Below are 19,796 nucleotides of genomic sequence, written 5' to 3'. Positions count from 1 at the left end.
TTCTTCTCATCCACTGTTTTTAGGTTGTGTTTGGTCTTGTTTATCTAAGGCTCTAAGCCTTAGGCTTTATCATTGTTTTATTTATCTGTGACCTTTAAAGTTTTTTGATGTAGGCCTTTAGTCAAATAAACTTTCCTCTTAGGATTGCCTTCATTAGGTCCCACAGAGTTTGTGGTAAGTTGTGTTTCCATTGTCATTTAACTCTGTGAGGTTTGTAATTTCCTACCTGATTTCTTCTGTGATCCACACACTGTTCAGTAAAGTGTAGTTTAATCTATGTGAGTTTGTATACTTTTTACAGTTTCTATTATTATTGCTATCTACCTTTATTTTAGTGGTCAGACAGAATACAGTATTTTACTTTTATTCTCCTATATTTGTTAAGACTCACTTTGTATCCTAATGTGCCATTAATTTTGGAGAAAATTTGGTGATCAGCTGAAAATGGAATGTAGTCATAGTGTTTGGGTAGAATGTTCCGTAGATGTGTGTTAATTCAATTCAGTTTATTGTGTCTTTTAGCTCCAGTGTTTTTCTGATTCTTTTCAGAGTAGACTATGTAATCACCCACTGTCACTGCACTGGGATTATTCTGTAGGTTTCTATATAGTAGTATTCATTTGGTCAAACTGAATGTGCCTATACTTAGTATGTACGTTTAGAGTTGTAAGTCCTCTTGATGAATTATTACATTGACAACTACGAAGTGACTGTCTTAGCTACTTCTTTATGATGTTGTTTCTTCACAGCAATAGAAAAGTACCTAATACAGTGGTCTTTTTATTTCTCCTATTTTGGGTTTAGAGTATACTTTTCAGGTTATCAAAATGCCTGGGCCTACTTGTTTCTTAGTTTTATTATTTAGAATCAATTTCTTCTGTCCTTTTACTCTAAGATGGTGTCTACTTTTGGTCATGAGGAGTGTTTCTTGAATGTATGATAGATCCTATTTTCTAATCCTATTTTGAAGGCATGATGAATCCTGTTTTTATTTGAGTAATTAAAACCACTAACATTCAGAATTATTCTTGAGAGATATTCACTGATTCCTGTGGTTTCATTGATTTAGTAGCATTTTCTTAAACATCTTTGAGTAGTTGTGCTATCATTGTTATTTACGCCTAGGCACCTAATATCCAGTTCTTTATCCACTGAATGAGGAATACACAAAGAGAGAAAAGAATGTTGGCCACTGATTTTTAAAAGGTGTTGTAAATGACTTCTGCTGGAGGAGAAAAAATACAATGCTGGGGGTAGGGACAACTCAACACGAATTAATTTCTCATGGTTCTGAACTCTAGGAAGTCCAAGATCAAGGGCTGATTTAATGCTCAGTTAAGCATGTTCCTGTTTTGCATGTGGTTTCCTTCTCAATATGCCTTCATATGTCAGGAATTAGAAATATAGGCAAGCTCTTAATGTCCCTTCCTTCAAGGGCACTGCTCCCATGGTGATGTCTTACCTTTATAACCTCATCCAAACCTAATTTTTTTCCAAGGATGAATCTTAACACCATCACATTGGGGATTAATCCATCAACAAACACTTTTTGAAAATGTTGTGATATACTGTAGTACACGAATCCCAGCTGCAGCACAAGACATTAGGAACATATGGATTTACTTTGACAAACGTTACACTAACAAAATACAGAGCAAGTAGTTATTCAAAATGCATGGAGTCAAATAAAATTGGAATCTTATTTAATCAATTAAATTAATCAATTAACTAAGTAATCAAGCAATTTGGTGCTGCTGGGAGTCAAACCAGGGGCTCCTTAGAATGCTAAGTGAGCCACCTACCGCTGAGCTGCAGCCCTAGCCTTCTCCCCTTTTTCTCCCCTTAAAGCATCTATGATCTAGCATGTACTCACTTTTAATATATAACTTATTCATTCCTATATTTCTTCTTTGAAATGAGTAAACTAAGGTAGGTAATCTGGGGTCATACAGGAAAAGGCGAAGCAAAATTTGACTTTAGATTCTCTCTCTTTTTTTTTTTTTTTTTTGTTCTTTTTTTCGGAGCTGGGGACCGAACCCAGGGCCTTGCACTTCCTAGGCAAGCGCTCAACCCCTTGACTTTAGATTCTTAACCCAAGTGTTAATATATCCCATTTTTGTGTGGTTTTTCACAAAGTAGAGTTCACAAGAGTTAGCGTTGTTTTTCTACTTTCGGAACCTCAATCTGAATGAAAGACTTCATGTCAACCCTTAGGTGAGGGTCTGATTGGACTAGCACTAGTCACATGCCAACAGGCCAAAGGTCAGAATGCTGTGACTGGATACTGTTATTTTCCAAAACAGAAAATATATTTTGAAAATCAAATCTCTTAAATGAAAGCTTTACACAATCCCATGTAAGATTAATGCCATAGTTTAAAGTATACATGGAAGGTGATATAGTCCAGTCAAAAGATAATAAGCAAAAGGAACAAATTGCTTTCTTAGTCAATCCAGCCTGTTGGTCAGCCCCACTTGATTGGCATACAGCGTGCAGAGCAGAAAGAAAGCCAAGGCATGCCCACTGAGCCACAGTGTTTGTTCGTATCCTGTGCTATGCCCCATTTGAGATTAAATGGTCTACTCATAAATGTAGCAGTTGTCGTAAGTAGTTCCCAATGCCCTCCCAGCCTGCAGGTAGCTCTAATTTTCTATATTTAGTCATAAATTTTGGATACAGATTCCTAGATAGCCAAATATGGGGATAAAAGAGAAGCATTTTATTCTGACTCAGTCTAAATGCCTCTTTTTAAATTGGTGCTTGGTCTTGCAGTGCTTGTAGGACCATAGACATTTTAGTTTCCCATAGGCATCACAGAGAGTGCACAGATTCTGAATCAGAATCTCATATGAAGAAAATGTAAACAACAACGAACCCCGTCAAGTCATTGTTCAATGAATATAATCTACATAAAGGAAACTAAAGTAAAAGTCCAATCTGTAGCTTTTACTGGCCCAATATATCTTTAAAGCAGCAAATTGCACTGTTACCAGCTCATTCATTAAGAGTAGATACAGAGTTTTCTAGCCTTTTGCAATCCACGTCTTTTGATAAACTTACACGCATCACCCCAACTCTCAGAATTTTTGAAATTTTCTATCTCTGTGATCGAAAAGCCAACTTCTCTACTTTCTCCATTAATAGTCAATAAAGCAGCCAATCTTCACATACAGCGCCTTGGCAAGAGTCATTAAATTTTGCTTGTCCCAAGTATACAATTTTAAATGTTTTTTTTTTATTTCACCAATTAAATCAAAACATTAACTATGCATTTATAACTCCCTATAAAGGAGGGGAAGTGTGCCTCCATGAGACTCCTACGAATGGTCCTCATTTACTACAGACCTTCCTTTTCTCTCGACATTTGTTGAACATTAACTAACTTCTCCATGATGGTTTCTGAACCCGAGTCCTTCACGCATAGGCAACACACAGTAAGGTTTCATAAAAATGGTCATGAAATTCCTGGGGTCATTATTTGTGGACTATAATACAAGGTCAGTGAATGTTAGATTCTGATGAACCATGTTGCTACGAACGGGCTGCTCACTGCGCAGCTCCGAGGGCTGCAAACCCAACTGCAGTGTGAAAGCTGGCTCCAGTGGTGCATAAGCAGTAATACATATGTGGACAGACGAATGAATGGCGATGTGGGGAGAAGATAGATGCGAAGCAATATTATTTTACATTCTTAATGAATTATGAAAATTGCCCAAGACCAGGATGACTGAATTACCCAGCTTCACTTTCTGCTCCTGCTGCATGGTATCACCAGAAGAGCAGGAAGTCCAAGCCAGCCAAGTATGCAGTATCAGGCCATCGGGATCCTATCCAAGTGATTTCCCAGGCCAGCTTTTGAAAAGGAATAGCATTTCTGACCCACAACGAATGGGAGTGAAGAACTAGAAACATCCAGAAGGGGCCATGTGAGGTCTTCTGAAACTTCCAGGCTCCGGAGGAAAGGGTTTGTACCATTTTAAATGTTGGCTGTTTTTATAGGGATCGCCCCAGAGCAGTTGCTGGACTGTTCTGAGTGTGCACAGATGAGGGGGGCTCTCTCTGTTTGGACCAGCAGCAAATGTCTGCCCTGCAGCCTGTGGGATGGAAGTGTTTCATAACTGAGGGATGCTTCAGTTCGTGCTAGAGATGTGTGACCACAGAACAACTGGAGAGGAGAGGATAGTCAGAGCAAAGGGAGACTGGAGGACATTCAATTCACCACAAGCTCCTGGACCATGTGTCTTATGGCATGAAACACTCCAAGAAGAATGTGACATTAAAGGAAATAGAGGGATCTGTGACCAAATAATATTAGTGTGGGGAATTCTAATTGGGCTTTCTACTCAGAGAAGTTCAAATACTTCCAAGTAGTGGGAGGTTTATCTCCCAGACACGTAAAATGGTACTGCTAACTTCTCTCCCTTTCCATTGATTTCTATTTAACCCCAACACTGCCAAAGCTGGACTTTCATAGCAGGAAATGTGTAAGCATTTGGTTCAATCCAAAGGCATTCTTTGCCTACCTACTATATGCTGGGTAAAAGGGTGCAGGGTAGGATTAGAATAAAAAAGATGTACACTCTCTACTGAAAGGCAGATAGAGTGGCCAGGGAGCTTAACAGAAAGGGAAATGCCTGCAGAGGGGTAAGCGTGCAATCACCCAGTGACATGCACAGTCCTTTGAGAATGATGGACAACCAGAGAAAACAAGACACAGATTGCCAATTTATTCTCACAGGAAATTTACAAAGAACTTGATGACACAAAGAAATGTTGAATTTAGAACAGAATCCAATTTGCTGAGGGAAAGGCACCCACAGCCTCTCCAGGGAGAGGCTCGTCTGTAGCTTTTCAAAGTTGTGTTTTCACCTGCTACACTGCTGTTTTCTGTTTGCTTTCACCTCAGACATTGAATCCATGATTAATTAATTGATGTGGGAAATTTTTCATGATTAGTTGGACCTAATTTATTTGCTGAACTCAATGTATCTGGGAGCGAATGTGGTGACAGAGCCTTTCAAAAGGCTGTCCTCGATCTCGGTTCCTAACCATGCAGACCCTTCATCCTGCAGGAGGAAGAAGCACTTCCAAGTCTGAAGAGCAAAATCTGCCTAAATGTGGACTTGGACAAATGAAAGTTCATTTATGCACATTTAGTATTTTGATATATTTTTAAAAAATGGCGCATGGCTTCACTCTTGTATTTGGCAGGCCTTTCAGTACCAGCCATAATCCCCCTCCTGTTCAGTAACCTTAAGTCCAATTAGAGAGCTGCTGGCTAGCAGCAATGTCTGAGGGCCACTATTACCCCTTTGGAGTTACCATTCTATGCAAGTCATAGGTATCAGAGATGAGAGGAGGCTCTGGGTCAGATACAGCTCTATTTTTTGGAGTTCTATGTGTGAAGCCAGTGGTGTCTTTAGCAATAAGAACTTAACTTCAGTCTTTGGAGGCAAACTAAGGACAACAAAAATAGCCTATAATGTTTGGTGGTGGTTTCTTCAGTTGGAATTTTTAAAATAAATCTACAAATTCTAGGTTGAAAATAGAAATCAAAATGTAGCTCTTGTAGGTCTCCAGGTGTTTACTGATTTAGGTCATTTCTTGAGTTAGTTGTCTGTTGTATTCAATAATGGGTCCCCAATCATTTAAGAGGTCTGCATATAATCTGAGTCAGTCTTCTGTTCATCTGAACAGAACAATAGAACACAGTTCTTTCCCTGTAAACTAAATGTCCTACTAAATGTCACTTGAAGAAATCACAGTGAACCAAAAAAAAATCAAACCATCAGTTGTTCACTTTAAACAAAATGATGACAAGTCCTCAAATATCTCTTCTAGATGAGGTGGGGGATTTGGATCTACTTAAGCTCTTGTTAGTGCTTTAAGTGAGATGGTAGTTTTAATTGGCCATTTTAGAACAAAGACAATGCCTTATCCAAAGCCACGTGACCAATGAAAGCCACAGAGGGGATGGAAACAGTCTTCACAGAAACCCAGGGAAAGCAGTAGATTTTGATCTCCATGTTTTTACTGCAATACTGCTCACAAAGTAAAAAAAAAGTCTCAACTACACTTAGTTCTTCTGTCACAGAATAGCGAAAAATTCTACTAATATCTACACACCTCCATTATCTATGAGGTAATGAATTAGACATTACATTGAGAAATAGCAAGAACAGAGATGGAGGTGCCAAGGCCATTAATCTCATCACATAATGAAAGCAATATCAGTAGTATCTTCTGCTCTTCATGTAGGGGCTCAGTCATTCATTCAGCAAACACTCTTTGAATGCTACTGCCTGTACAGACTTTTCTTAGTGTTTTCTTCGTTTCTAGAAGCTGCATATAAGGATCCTGTTAAATGGTGTAGTATGTATAAATTGTTTGAACCACTCCAAATTTCCCCAATGCTCTGTCTCACTACTGTAAGGTTAACAATACAGTATCTGCATGTATGTGTTTACATGTGTGTGTATACATGGGGTCTGCACACATGTGGATACACTGGGTATGTACATTTTATGCATGTACATATGTGTATGTGAATAAAAAGTATGTAGAGGCCAGAGGTCTTAAATTTATTTTCCACACAGTATCTCTAACTAAGCCTGAGTTTGTCAGTTTGACCTGGCTGAGTGGCCAGATGTTTCTAGGGACTGATCTCTTTCCATGCTGCCCCAAAACAGAATCACAATTGAGAATTGCCACACCTAGTTTTTCAAGTGGGTCCAAAAAGTCTGGACTCCTTCTCTCAAGCTCACAAGTCAAGTACTTTCCAAAGTGAGCCATCTCCCCATCCCTACGACTTCAGATATAGTTTGAATACCCTCCTGGTTGACTTCGTGGCGGTATGTATTTCTCCTGTAAACCCTCATTGCCTAAGGTCTCGTGCAGATGAATGACACTTGGCAAACACTCTGTCATGTGTTGGTTCCAGACATAAATACAGTGTCAAGATATCCCTCCCATGATGAAACAGCCACAAAGATACACAGAGTCACAGATTTGGAAACAGAGTCAACTATATTCTTGCTTGAAAACTATGGCCTCTGCTTTAGCAGCCTATATGGTTTGGTTTGGTTTGGTTTCCTGCAAAATGGGAATATTCACACCAGTCTCATAGAAGGGTGGAGATACAGAATTAACTATACGGATGTATTCTCTAGAAAGGAAAGCCACTTAACAAGGAGTGTTCATGCTATATTGGGTGGGCAGGGCTCCTTTTCTCACCATTTGTACAAATGTATGTGCATGAAGAAAATTTGCAGACAACCAGGGGACATGGATACAGCACACTGCCTTCCCCACTGCTCATCCTCATCCTTCATCCCTATGTTTAGTGCTCCACCACCAGCCTTGTGGTAGACCAGGGTTAGTGAATGTCTTCTCTCAGCTCCAAATTATAAGAATTGCAGGTTTTGTGAGTCACTCGGTGTCCACCATAGCTTGTATGCTCTGCCTCTGTAGATCTGGAATAGGCACAGAGGACGCATGCACACTGTGGTCAGTAATATTGAAGAGAAGGACACTGTAGCTACAATCCAAGTACTTTTTGCATATTATAAAATATATTTTTGGTTCCCCGTGTCCCTGTCTGAACTACTTAAAAATAGTCAAACTGTTTTGATCTCACAGTAAAAAACAATCGGTCAGCTAGAGTTCAACTGAATTGGTTGGAACTTGCTAACCCTAAGTGAGAAGGGAGAGCCTACCCCTTTCCCTCCAGTAGCATCCGTTTCTATATCTATTTGCCAATCTGGCCATATAATCCCACTCTCCCTCTCTGTAATTTCCCCACTTTTGATCCTCTCAAATTATGGTTTGAGGGTGGGAGTAGGGATGCTAGGCAATCTGCCAAGAACAATGCTGGTTAGCAGTAATGAGAGGGAAGGACAGGAGGATTAGGAGCCTAAGGTCAGCCTGGATTACATTGTGATACAAAATAAAAGATTAATGGATCAGTTTATTCCTAACTTTATCTGAAACATCTCTGAATATTAATCCCTTGGTATTCAAGGTTTCAGGGCAGCAACAGAGAACAAACTCTTATGAATATCACATTTCTTACACAAAATGCTATAGCGTCTGCATATGCCATATGCACATATTTTTCTATACATCTCCTCATCAGTACATTACTTACAATAGTGAGTGCAATACAAATTTTATACAAAGGTATTGCAGAGGGAATAATGGCAAATGCCTTAACATGTTGACAACAGGTACAACTATTTCTTGTGACTCTTTTTGATCTGCAGTCAGTTGGATATGAAGATGAGGAAACCAGGCTTATGGAGGGCTGATTACCATACAAGTTTATCCTACCCTACCCCAACCCAGTGCTGTGCTCTCACTGCTGCTACACGAACTATTACTATTATTATACCCAGCTATTCTTTCTGCTGTTTTGTTAACATCATATGTAAGAGTTGGGGGAGGCAGAGAACAACTTAGTGTAGTTGGTTCTCTACCCTGCTTTTACGTCAGATGTGAGGATTGAACTCAGGTCTCCAGGCTTGCACAGCAAGCTGCTTTACCACTAAGCCATTCACTAGCCTCCTCTTATTTAATCTGTCATACCCCTGAGTATGTTAGCTACAGGACAGTTCCCGTGTGTGGATGGAGTCGCTGTTTCTATTAGTAAGTGCATTAATGTTCCAAACTTGTGAAACAGTGAGCGGGACTTCTCAGATAAAAATTCAGATCTCCATATTTAAAGAGACTTTAGCCATCATAAAATTTTTCTTATTTATTTAATGTTGGGGAAAAAATAGGGACTGTTCTCAAGGTGTCTAGCTCATAGGCAGCAGAGAAATCTAGTCACCTCAAACTAAGAGACCTTTCTACTTGGATTGTTTTGGCACACTCTGTATTCCCTTTCAGCAGTGGACATCAGTATTCAACCCTGCTGTTCTTCCTCGTCTAGACCAGTCAGTCTCAACTGACAGCCATTGTCGACACTCCAGCTATAACCCATTACTGACTTGTCACTGGGAATATAAAACCCATTTTGCCATGTGTGAGCATAAAACATTTAATATGATTTGGAAGCTATTGCTTAGTGATGGGTACCTAGTACACAGCAGCGGGCAGAGGACAGGCAGTGCTCAGTGGTAACATCACAGCAGCCCTACGAGCTTGACTGTTACCAGTGCAGAAACTGAAGTTAATAGACGTCATATACTTTAGCCAAGGCCACACAGCCAGATGGTAGCAGACTGAAGATTTGAGTCTAGGCCTTAAAAAAAAATGTGTCCATACATACATGCATGTGTACTTACATGTATGTGGATATATGTGCTTGTGTTTCACCTCAGCTTTCTCAGTTTCAATACAGTTCTAAAACCATCTTGATCAGGTTCTGTTTTTCTTTCATTTATCCTGATTCTGGAAAGGCGTCTTTCTTTTTCCTTTCCAAATTCAGCAGTGAGATCAGATGTTCCAGGTTCCCTGGCTTTGAAACGCAAAGCACGTCTCTATCTTTGCCATCTCACCTCTGTTGTAACTTGCAGGTCAGAAGAGATCTTTCCCTGAAAGTCATATTTGGCAAAATATAGACTGCCTTTTGTTCATGCTGTGTTGGGGCTATGCTTACTGTACCCCCTGTCTTATGCACACCCCCTCCCACTCCTGGCTTCACACAGCTTCCTGACCATCTTTGTCCTGGGACAAAAATGAACCAATTCAGCCCTGCCCAGACTAGCATCTTCCATAAAGCTAGAGCTGGGCCGGAATCAAACACTCTAGCATTTTCTAGCAGTTTGCCAGCGAGAAAAATCCAACAGATCTATGGCAGTTTCAGTGACGAGTAGATGCCACCCATAGATAATGAGGCCTGATATATTCTAGAACCTCAATTCTGATCAATCAAAAGAGGAAAAAGAAAAAGAAAAACTGAGGAGTGGTTCACTAGGCATAACTTTGTTAGTGGCTTGCCCCAGTCTGGAGGACAAAGGTCAAGGAAGAACACCACAGGCTGTCCCTTTTTGAACATGCAAAGGATCCATGGGATAGACCATTCCTCAACCAGTATTCCCAGCTGTGGATGACCCAGCTTTGTTCCTACACTACAAACTGGAATTCTAACTCACACCTTCAGTATTAGAGTGGCCCACGGGGCCTGCTTCCAAGCCATGGATCCCACTTTATAACACCAACCCTTCTCTAAGCTTCTACTTGATACAGAAGTTATATATCAGTCATACCGAATGATCATCTGGAAACAGCAAATTTCATTTATCTACCTACTAAAGAAGCTGGAAAAAAATAACATTGGTGTTTGAATACTGGGAACAAAGAATCAACCTTCTCTACAGGAAGCCGTACCCTCAGCTTGTTTCTGCACCAGATTCTAACGAAATTCTGATGCTCATGTCCCCTTAGAAAGATGAACAGGTCACAGATCCCAGACATGTTGGCTGGGATTGCTTGCCCTGCTGGCATACAACATGAGTCGCCAAAAAGTGGTTATCCTATCTGCAGACTCAGGCGTCATCGGTAAACAGTTTATTCTGTACTTTGTTAATACTCAGAGGTACTTAATGTAAACTCTGAATTATTCAAGTGCTGTGCAGCACTTGGAAACACAGCTGCACCTCCTGGCGTTTTGTTGAAATCCCTCTGTTTGGTCTCCATCAAAATCGTGTAGCGGTCATGTGCTGGGAAGCAGAGGTAAATAGCTGTTGATTTCATCCTTTCTCTACATCTGTGTTTGTAAGCACAGGGCTGCTTGGTGCCGTATGCAAATGCCATTTGAGGTTCTTTGGTTGAGTCGTGAGCTAAAGAAGTGCAGTGTCCACACACACTGCAAGCGAAATCAAATCAGCACACGTGTCCAAACTAAACAATGAAAGCAGTTTCTAGCATGTATAGACAATACTGCAATTCTTAAGAAAGAATGATTCAGAGGCCCAGGAAAAGATGGCTGACTTGGTGGGTGAATTGCTTGCTGTACACATGTGAGGACTTAAGTTCAAGCATCCAGAACCCACTTAAAGCTGGCCGCTTCTGTAATACCAGCACTCTCACAGGAGAATCCCTGGAAGCTGCTAGTTTAGTTAGCTAGCTTGGCAAACTCAACAGCGAATGAAAAGCCCCTGTCTCATACCAGGAGGAAGGCAAGGACTCACACCCACTGTTGCGCTTCACTGACCTCACACAGTGGCGTGCATGCCTCCTCCCACATCCATTTCCTCCTCCTCCTCCTCCTCTTCCTCCTCCTCCTCCTCCTCCTCCTTCTCTCTCTCTCTCTCTCTCTCTCTCACACACACACACACACACACACACACACACACACACACACACACAGAGTGAAGGTTAAAAAGAGAGTGTGCACTCATCTCGTGCATACTCAGTGATGGCAAAGACTTTAGTGTCAGCCACAGACACCGATTAGTGTTTAACTAGAAATGGACATGCCCAATGCACATACACACCCACAATACAACTTTGAAAGCAAAGTCTTGAATGACAATTTGTACGTCACTTATATGCCTATGCGTCTCCGTGCAACTTCCTAGCTTTATTTTTCTTACACTTTAACACTTACAATTTTCCTCATTCTCCTTCCTAAGAGTTTTGTTCTTATAAGTACTACACATATGTATCTTCCACTGGCCCCTACCATTGTGCCTGTGGTATGTGGTTGACATTTAGCAAACATTTATTCAATGAAAATCTCATCCACAATCTACTTCTCAGTTTCTTTTCCAATCTCATCCTATGAATTATTTGATTTTTGTCCCTTTCTGCTCTGTGTGCCTCTTACTTACCTCAATTGTAAGATTAAGTGTTATTGTTACCATGGGCAAGATATACGGTTTGCAGGATACAATTCTAATACTGAAGCATCGTGAGGCCAGACTCATTCTGGAGGTGATCTGACTGATTCCAGTGAACAGCACTCTGAAGCTAGGAACATTCACTCTCATGATATTGCAGATGACAGAAGTAGAACGGAAAAGGAAAATCATTGGTTCAAGGTTCACCCAGAACAGTGCTTCCTAATACCCATATAATAATAATACGTTGTGGTGACCCCAGCCACAGTTGCTACTTCAGAACTGTAATTTTGATAATGTTATGAATTATAATGAAGATATCTGATGTGAGGGATGTCTGATATGCAACTCCTGTGAAAGTGTCATTCAACCTCCCGAAAGGGGTCATAAACTTTATAGGTTGAGAGACACTGAACTAGATGGTATGTGGGGGATATAGCTCAGTCCTGCCCACTTCACCTCAGCTCTCAGATCTGGAGTCTGTTCAACAATTAAGCCATTATTTCAAGATTCCATACAACAGGGTAAGGCTTTGACACCTCCTTCAAGACACCTCTGACCTCTATGTGGTATAGAAAAATACCAAAAGAAAAAAGGCTGGACTAGTGTAACAAAAATATCACAAACCAGGTAACTCATAAATGCCAGAAAGCTATCATTTACAGCTGTGGACACTGAGAAATCAGAATCAAAGGGTCAGCAAATTTGGTGTGTGAAAACACTAGTCCCTCACAAGCAGTCCTTACACTAGTCCTTTCTCTGTGTCCTTGCATAGCAGAAGGATTAGAGGATCCTGGCTTCCTAAGAGGCCCCAATTCTTATACTATCACATTGGAGATTAGCTTTCAAGAAAGGAATTTTGAAAGGATGTAGACAGTCTATAACAAAATCAGAAGAGGCAGGAAGGGTGGGGATTGGGCTTCGATCCACCACTAAAGCCAGCTCACGTGTGCATATGGTTTCTCAGGCAGGTTTGCTATACTCCTTGAATTTTTTACTATTACTTCCAGCTACTGAGTGAGAAAACAGTTCATGAAGCACAGTTTTGTCACATAAAGTCTACACGGGGAGGCAAGAGGTCCTGGGGATGTGTTACCTCTGAAGGGCTTTACTGTGGGCATAGTTGTCCTTTCACTTGCTTGCAGATGTCAGAGAGAGCATCACTGGGCATTGTTCAGGAATTCCTTACTTCTCTCCACTTTCCAAGCTACTGTCTCCCACCAGAGCTTCGAATATAGGTTTAGTGCCTACCAGAGTTTGACGTCGACTGTCCACCAGTTTGTAGCTATGGAAAGACTTGACTAGTGGAGAAAAATCTTTGCTTCCCTCACAATTCTGAATGTCCATTTTCTTGGGATTCAAACTGTCTTCTGTCTTTGGGACAGGGTTCAAATCCATTTTGTCCAACAGTTCAATTATTACTGAACATTTCCCAGGGCTTATCAGAAGCACATAGTTAGGTAGAAGGCTTTCCTACAAGAAGCAGGAGGGAGCGAACCGTGGAAAGAGGGTTCTGCCTACCTATGTGCACAGAGTGGGGCTTCACTGCTATGGCCCATGTGGACTTATCCCGAGTATAAGACTTCTCTTCAGGAAGCTGAGAAAATTGAAAGACTCCAAGAATCAATTTTCATGAATTTTAAGTTTGGAAGTAGTTTTAGCAATTTTTCAAGCCAGTAATTTTATGAGTAAAGAAACCAAAAATATCCCTGGAACAAGATTGTTTTGTTCCTTTAAGACTAGGTGACAATCCCCAAATACATTTAAGAATTTTCTAAGCCTAAATTGAAGATATGGGAGAGCTATTAAACAGTGTGGCAAAGCATACCTCACCCTCAAATAAATACAAGGTACTCAGTTTCTTCTCATTGTCTTTCCCGTGATGCCCTCTTCCCCAGATTTGATATCTCTATACTTTTCCATGTGCCTTTCATAACATGATTATTAAAATTTCTTCTGACAGCCTGACCCTCTTTCCAGGCAAAATCAATCCTTTCTATTCTGCTGCATCCCCAGTGGCCTTGCTATATCAGAATGCATAGAAAGGAAAGTCACTTTGAGAAAAGGGCAATACGATTCTGTGTGCTAGACTCAGTTCTTCTGTTACCAATAAATTAAACTGTTTATCCAATTACTGCCACTCAAATTCCTGTCTGGAGGATGAGGGGGCTGTAAGTGCCAAGTGGAGAGATCACCTCCTGAGCCTTCTCCTTCCCAGCTCCCACACTAGGCTCTAGGAGCAGGTAGGAGACATTCCTGCCTCAGGAAGTCAGACAGCCTACACGTCAGTATCAGGACAGTTGAGTGCAGGAGGTCACAGGTAATGACATGGAAGAGAATCTGTCACTCAGTGCGTCAGTCTCCTATGAGTGACTTCCCTCTTCCACAGCCAGGCCAACGCTGCATAGAGGAACCATGAGGTCACATGGGTGACCCCAGGCCACCAGGGCCATGCTCCATCACTGGATGTTTATGTTGGCCTGCTTCCAAGAGACTAAATATTTTCAGAAGTGGAAGAGGAGAGAGCTAAAGGAAAAGAAAGTGCTTCTAGTTAGAGCTGTCTAGCACTTTACTACAGAGCGAACTTGCAAAGAAACAAAAACTGGAACAGCCTCAGCCTATATGGAATGCTGAAGCATCCTCGAGACTTGTGGGCATGCTGAAGTGACTCTGGCCTCTTTGTAGCATGTCCTACAGTCTTCCCAACTCTTCATGTTACCAACTCGTTCCCTGTTTGGGCACAAGGAGACCTTCTGCCTTGGTTTCTCCCACTCTATGCCTTACTTAGCTAATGCCTATGAATGCCTTGTGTTTTGGCCTTAATTTTGCCTCCTTTGGGGAGTGTGTTCCCCACTATCATCAGCATCTGTGTGTTCTGGAGTGGATGCTAGGGCCAGCATCAGGCATTGGGAATCTTTCATGAAAGGTTTAGATATGGTGAGGTTTGCCTTGAAATAAAGGGAGAAGGAGGGCTTTGCCTTGCAGCACCTCAGTGATGACTGGAAGCAGAGTGATCTATGGTTCAGTGAAATTTTACTAACAGATATAAGTGATAAGCTGGATTTTGCCAACAAAAACTTATGTTTCCCTAGTCCCTTTACCTGTCTGTCAACACCCTAATAAGACCCAATAAACATAAGTCTTTAATATTGATACTCTCAAGAAGCTCACATCATGCATGTTGTCAGCTATATAGCTGAAAATGATCGTGAATTCCTGATCCTCCTGCCTCCACTTCCTTATACTGGGATTATAGGCATGTACCAAGTCTGCTGTAAGATGTTTTGTAAAACACTACAGTTGTATTTGGATTGGGATGGCAGATGGAGTTAGCAAAAACTTTACCCTAGTCAGCTCTCTGAGAGATTAAAAAAAGGATGGAAAATTTCTTCCTTTTTAAAAAAATATATATACATATATACATATATACATATATATATATGCATGAATGTTCTGTCTGCGTGTTTGCATGTGGTCTGTGTCAGAAGAGATACCAGATGCCCTGGATGTAGGCTTGAGCATGGTTGTCAGCTATGATGTGGGTGCTGGCAACACACCTCAGGTCTTCTGCAATAACAGGGAGTGTTCTTGGCCACAGAGCCACCTCTTCATACCCCCAAAATTTGTCCTTTACAAAGTTTCAGGCCCCAAGTCTCCATTTGTTCTTACTAGCTATTCCTCCTTCTATCCCCAAGTGCTTAGTGTATCTGGTCAAAGCAAATCATTCCTTGAGCTTCTACACTGGGGCAGACAACAGTCTGCACACTCTAGGAGATGTCTATGTGCTGCCTTCTACTCAGCACTCAGCTAGCCTGGCTGTTCCTATGTAAGCCTCCCTGACTGTCTCTCCAAAGCCATGACAGCTAGCTACAATGCCTGAGCAGACCTGCATATCCCTCTGGACCCTTCATGGACTGAGGACATTCTCTCCTGTTCCCTCTGTAGTTTAAAACCAAGTGTACTTTAGGATGTCCTAATTCACCATAACACCTTCAAAACAAAACAAACGAAAATCTATATCCTGCCACTGTTCAGGGAGGCAGAAGGAAGGGAAAGTGAGGTTGGCAAAGACACAGGTAACTGTTGTTCTTTCTTTCTTCCTTCCTTTTTTTTTTAATTGTTACTCAGTTTCCATCTCCTTTGAACTTTTGTAAAATTACCCCCTCCTTCAGGCCATGCGTTCTACATGAGCTATGTCCCAGAGGAGAATGCATGATCAGTATCCACCTCCCTGGCCGGAGAGACTGCCTTAGAGCACTGCCAACTTAACTCACTCGTCTCTGGGGAAATTGTGTGGCAGTGGGAAGATAGCATGTGCAATCGTGTGTAAGAATCAACAGGCAGTCGCCCAGTCAATGGATACAGGGCGAGAGCTGGTCACGGTGGTGGTTGTTGCTTTCCTTTGTTTTGCGTGTTTGTTTTTGCCTTTTGGAGACAAGGATCCACATAGCTCAGGCTTTCTTGAAGCCCAAGTCGGCCTTGAACTCATTCTGTAGCCAGAGATGATCATGAATTTGCGATCCTCCTCCTCCAGCGCTAGGATTAAAGGCAGGTGTGTGGCAAAGCCAGGGTTCTAATGGAATTGTTTGGGCCTCTGAGATTCCTGACATGACACAGCATCCTCTCTGAAACTTCCTGGGTTTAAGGGGTCAATAAACAATGATTTTTTTACTTAAGTTTGAGTCTGCTTTTGGACATTGTGACTCAAGGAATTCAGGATAACACAATGCATAAACACTTCCCCCAACTACTGGAGAAAGCTGGGGAATGTGGGGTTCCCCATTCTGGTAAATGCACATGGGGCTAACAACCAATTTTCTCATAGTTACCACTTTCAAATCAGTCGCACACGAGAGACTCTCCATATTGTCTTCTAACCACACAAGTTCCCTGGCATACATATGCATCCACGTATCCACCACACAGAGAGAGGGGAGAGAGGAGAAGGGGGACGGGAGATGGAGACCAGAGACAGACAGGACAGTATAGGTTTTAACTTGTTTGAGACAGGTTCTTTTGTTGTCTGCATTATCCTGGTTAGTTTTTCTCAGATTAGAGTCACTTGGGAAGAGAGAGCCTTAACTGGGGAACTGCATCTACCAGACTGGCCTGTCAGTATATCAGCTGGGCACTTTCTTGCTGCATGATTGATGTGGGAGGGGCCAGAACGCTGAGAGCAGTATCATTCCTGGGTAGGTGGTCCAACGTTGAATGTATAAGAAAGCTAGCTTTGAGCCAGTGAGCAGCTTCCTCCATGGGTCCTGCCTCTGCTCCTGCTTGAGTTCCTGTCCTGAGTTCTCTCAGTGATGTGGAAGTGTAAGCCAAATACATCCTTTCCTACCCTAACCCCAAGCGACTTTTGGTCAGTGTTTTATCATAGCAGCAGGGAAACAAACTAGGACACATGGATAGAAGCCTGGCTGGCTAGCAAGGTTCCAAGGATTCTTCGGCTCTGTCTCCGACCTCAGTGCAGAAGCTCTGGGACTCCAGATGTGCATTACCGTGTAGGTAAAGCACCATTGTGGGGATCCAAGCTAAGGTCTTCATGATTGTGCAGTCAACGCTTTACCAACTGAACCATCTTCTCAGCCCTGCCATACGCTTTCTTCAGAAAAGAATTTTGCTGTAAATCACTTATGACCTTCTACTCTGAATTTGTATTTCTGGGTTCTTGTGGTAAGGAAATGCTACAATTAGAATGCATGTGTGGACTTGGCTTTTTAAAATCTCCCCTTATTTCAGCACTATTTGTACCAGTTCAATGTTGGCAACATTCTAAACATTCGTCTCCTGGAAGTGGCGACTGTGTATGGAATTTCAGGAATGGTTTGGTTAGGGCTCGCTTGGCTCAGAAACCCATTCTTAGGAAGTCAGAAACCACTGTTCAGTAAGGCTTGGTGCTGTGAGGTCCCTAACCACTAGGGAGGGTGCATCAAAGCATGTGCACTTGAAATAGATGCCTTTTTGTTTGTAAAGCTTATTTTACTAAAGATGGGTAGGCTTCATTTACTCTGTGCATTTATGGTTAGTAAAATTTATCAAACAAAGTAAATTAATGAAAGTGTGCTTATTTGTGTGAGATTCTTTTTGTTTGAAAAATAGTCATGAAATGATGATTATATAGCATTGTATATTATGTGACATATAAAGTAAAAAACAAAAAAAATCTAGAAGGTTATACTCCAAAATGGTCTTTAAATAGTCTAAGAAGTGGGGACAGAGATCATTTTTGTTTGATCTTTTGTCGTTGTCTACATGTTTCTGTGAGTGCTCTGTTTATTTGTGTTATGCAAGCATCTCCCCACGTTGCCTTAGCTGTCCACAAGTCACTATGTACGGCAGGTTTGACTTAACCTTGTGATGACTCTCTTGCCTCTGGCTCTAAACTGCTGCCGTTTCATTTATTGTTCTTTAAAAGTAATTTTACTAGACAAATTAAAATGTGCTCCCCATTTGAAAAAAAAATCACAGTGCAAATAAAACACAAGATAAAGACATCTCCAGGTCCTTCTGATAATTGCCTTTTTGTGACTTCTTGACGAGCTTTCTAAAGCACACATAAGCATATAGGAGAATAGCTGAGATTTTTGAGGTATAAATAAGTCTTCTGAATACAGAAATAAAAGCAAGTCAACTGTACTACCTGGAGTTGTCTCTCCTTCACGGTTTATCTTGAGGAGATTTGAGGACCAGTGTGTGTAAATAAATCCATGCTGTTATCATCTTGTTGTAGATTATTCCACTATCAGGATGCCAAACCACTTGTAATGCATTTGCCAATCTCAAATCCTATTACTATTTTTCTTCAATAGATTTGCAAATATTCTAGACAAATGACTGAAAAGTGGATTTGGAAGGACAAAGGATATAAGTGTGATTATCTTTGTTTTGTATGCCTGTATGTAATATTATCTGATTCTATGGTGCATGCTTTAAAATTAAACAAATAAATAAAGTAAAATTAAAAACAAAAGATGAGTTACATTTAAATGGCAGTGGTGAGCCACGGTTCCTTAGAGGTCCTTGTTACATTCAACTGTTGCTCATTTGACCTGGGTATTAAGCTGACTGCGGTGCCATGCCCAAAGGGCACAGTCTCAATGAGAGGATGGCTAGAATCCAAAGGAACATGCTTAATATACAGTCCGTGTTATTGTCCAGAAGCATCTCAGGCCTATTTCCCAACACTGTAAACCTGTTTAACAAAGAACCAGCCAAGAAAAGTGTTGGCTGGAGGAACTGGGACTCTACTACTGATGCCTTTGGCATCAAAATGCCACGGAGACGAGCTTGAGATATGGCTCAGAGGTTAAAAAGCACATATTCCTGTCCCAGGGGGCATAGCTTCAGTTCCCAGTACCTACAGGATGTCTATAACTCCAAGGTCAGGGAATCTAACATCTTCTGACCCCTGTGGGAACAAGGTACGCCATGATGCACATGTCTGCACATACATGCAGACAAAATATTCACGTATATAAAATAAAAATCATTTTTGAATGATATTGCGAGGGTAAATGGTGAAAACCCTCTAAGACTCCCATAGTTATTACAAGTATCATGGCAGGCTCTATAGAAACTAGGAGCAAAATGGTTTCATTTTCATAAAATGGGAAAAAATAGAATCAGTGTTCAGACAAAACAGCTCTAAGTTATTGTAGAATATTATTAAGAATATTATTAAGGAGCAATGTTAGTGAGCTAGGACTGGGACAACACTCAAGTGACAGACAATAATTTTCTTCGCAACTGGGATCATAGCAGAAATCTGTTAACCGTGAGTTTGGAGATTAGATCAGGAAAGAGCATTAGAGCAACTGTCTACATGGGATGATACAAACATATATTGCCATGGTTCCTCAAAGGGGAGGAAGGGTAACGTTGCCAGCATTCCTCAAACGGCAGAAAATGTGTTTGCTTGGATCACCCAGACACGGGATTAAAACAACATCATCCAATGAATTACCTCCCACCCCTTAGGCTTCCTGCTAACCTTACTCAGCTTGCTTTAAA

General features: G+C 41.2%; 1 long non-coding RNA gene across 44 annotated transcripts in view; it reads right to left on the bottom strand.

The window, feature by feature from the left end:
• The window catches only part of LOC102555978 (uncharacterized), a 310,738-nt gene that overhangs the window by 218,736 nt on the left and 72,206 nt on the right, over window positions 1-19,796 (bottom strand). The gene's annotated exons all lie outside the window — the stretch shown is intronic.

This window comes from Rattus norvegicus, chromosome 4 (assembly GCF_021556685.1).
Source record: "Rattus norvegicus strain SHRSP/BbbUtx chromosome 4, alternate assembly SHRSP_T2T, whole genome shotgun sequence".
Taxonomy (NCBI): domain Eukaryota; kingdom Metazoa; phylum Chordata; class Mammalia; order Rodentia; family Muridae; genus Rattus; species Rattus norvegicus.
This window is presented reverse-complemented; position numbering and strand designations above follow the sequence as displayed.